At 37.0% G+C, this 2,541-nt stretch overlaps 1 pseudogene; it reads left to right on the top strand.

Moving 5' to 3' along the window:
* Positions 1-2,031: 2,031 nt before the first annotated feature.
* LOC132280518 (small nucleolar RNA R71) lies at positions 2,032-2,129 on the top strand (annotated as a pseudogene).
* The last annotated feature ends 412 nt before the right edge of the window (positions 2,130-2,541 follow it).

The following is a 2,541-nucleotide window of genomic DNA, read 5'->3' as shown; positions in this document are numbered from 1 at the left end:
GATGGTCCTTTGCCAATGCTACTTTTGGGCTTCTATGCCTTTTCAACACTTGTTTTCAAAATAACTTTCATTAAAATCAAATTTGAAGATAGATCTTATGAAATTCCACTTTCAAGCAAAGACTCAACTTTTTCAAATTCATTGTCATGACACTTTTCCATAACACACATTTCTTCATGCTTGTCCATTGAACTCGAGGTTAGATTAAATATATTCAATTTCACCTTCATGTGCCCAAATAAAATTTTCATTACCCCCGTCTTACAATTGATGTTGGCCATGGTGGTTGCCAAGAAGGGACGGCCAAGGATAACAGGAATTTGATTCTTGGGGTTTGGGACCGGTTCCATGTCAATAACAATGAAATTAGCCGGGAAATTTTTTTTATCAATCTTAATCAAGACATCCTCAATAATACCCTGGGGCTTTTTGATGAATCGGTTGGCAAGTTGCAAAACTACTGACGTTGGTTTCAAATCTCCTAAGCCCAATTTAACATACACTGAATATGGAAGAAGGTTAACACTTGCTCCTAAATCTAGAAGAGCCCAATTAATGATATGGTCACCAATGATGTAAGAAGTAGCAGGTGAACCGGGGTCCTTAAATTTTGGGAGAGTGTTGTGTTATAAAATGGAGCTTACTTGCTAGGTCAAGACCACTTTCTTTGGTGCTTGGCTTTTGTTCTTCCTCTTTTAGGTGCAAAGATCTTTCAAGAATTTGGCATAAGCCGAAATTTGTTTAATTGCATCCAAGAGGGGAAGATTAATTTTCACTTGCCTAAACACTTCAATTATTTTATTTGCTTTGGTCTTTTACTTTTTAGGAGAAATGGATCCTTTCGAGGCATCCGAAAATGGAGCCTTTGGCTCAAAAACCTTTTCAAAGTCTTTTTTCATAATATCTTAAACACAAGAATTTTTCAAATCATTGTTCAAATCATTTTTCAACACTTTTTTAACAAAGGGTTCATGCACATGTAATGCAGGGGGAATAGAATGTGAAACGGGACGGGTGTCAACTTTTGGTTGCACCAGTTCACTCTCTTCATTAGAAACACCTACTTGATTGTCAACAATTTTTCCACTTCTCAAGGTTGTCATCACATTGACATGTTCAATTGTGGGACTTTCCGGTAAGGAATTTGTCTCCATAACAGTTTGTTGCTTTGGTAGGGTATGTTAAGGCATCTTCCCTTTTTCTCTAGCATTCAAAGTACTAGCTATTTACCCAACTTGGGTTTCTAGCTTAGCAATGGATTGGGAATGGAAATGAAGCAATTGAGTGTTTACCTCTAAAGTACCCAAAGCGGACAATACTTTTTCCTCAAAAGCGAGACTCCTAAAATTTCCTTGAGAGTAAGATGATTGATTAGGAAAATGTGAGTTTGAGAATTGATTTCCATGTGATTGAAAAGATAATCTATAACCTTGGGAACCTTGGCATTGTATTGGGGGCGGAACATATTTTCCTTGAAAACCACCTTGAGGAGGGTTTGAGCCTTCCCCTTGGCTTTTCCAAAAGAAGTTTGGATGGTTCCTCCACCCGGGATTATAATATGTGCCATAGAGATTATTACCTTGGTTAACAAATGTGGCATTGACTTGTTCATGGTGCTCACTTTGCACATGTCCATGGGGACAATTGGAAGTAGAATGTAAGACACTAGAACAAGTCATGCATGATTCATTAGATGGATGATGAACATGATTAGGGGAGGAAGAAACTTGATTCACCGAATTTTGGTTGATCAAAAATTGATCAAACCTTTAAGATAAAGACTTGACTTCGGTAGCTATGTCATTGAAATTGTCAACTTGATACAAATTTACATTCTTCCTTCCACCTAAATTTCTACCATTTTTGGAAGACAAGGATCGATGCACTGAGTTCTCACTCATGCTTTCATAAAGACGCCATACATCATTTTCATACTTATCAAGATAAGAACCACCCATAGATGCATCAACCATACCTTTGTGATTATCCGGCAAACTTTCAAAGAAGTATTAAACTAATTGCCACTTAGGTATGTCACGATGTGGACACTTCCTAAGCAAATCATTAAAACTTTCCCATGCCTCATGAAGCGATTCCCCATCCCCTTGAGAAAATTCTCTAATGAAAGTTCTCATAGCATTGGTCTTTGAAACCGGATAATACTTTTTCAAGAACTCTTGTTGCATTTTCGCCCAAGAAGTTATCGGAAAGGGCCTAAGATTGTCGAACCTATATTTTGCCTTATCTTTAAAGGTGAAAGAAAAAAGTTTTAATCTCAAAACATCTTCCGGCATGTCCGTGTATTTCACGGTGGAACATACTTCAAGAAACTCATTCAAATGCTTGTAAGGTTCTTCACTTGGAAGTCCATGATAGTCAGGAAGCATTTGAATAGTTTGCAGTTTAATTTCATAGTGATGTGCTCTAAAAGGGGGCAATTTGTAATGACCCGGTAATTTTCCTCCTTTTCTTTTTTCTCATATTTTACGGATAAATTTTTTTCTGTTTAATTTTCTTTTCCGAGTTCTGTTTCTTGTCACT

Source organism: Cornus florida, unplaced genomic scaffold, assembly GCF_030987335.1.
Source record: "Cornus florida cultivar Cherokee Brave unplaced genomic scaffold, ASM3098733v1 CherokeeBrave_3.0.0_Hap2_Chr10, whole genome shotgun sequence".
NCBI lineage: Eukaryota > Viridiplantae > Streptophyta > Magnoliopsida > Cornales > Cornaceae > Cornus > Cornus florida.
The sequence above is the reverse complement of the archived record's forward strand: the minus strand, read 5'-3'. Positions and strand labels throughout refer to the sequence as shown.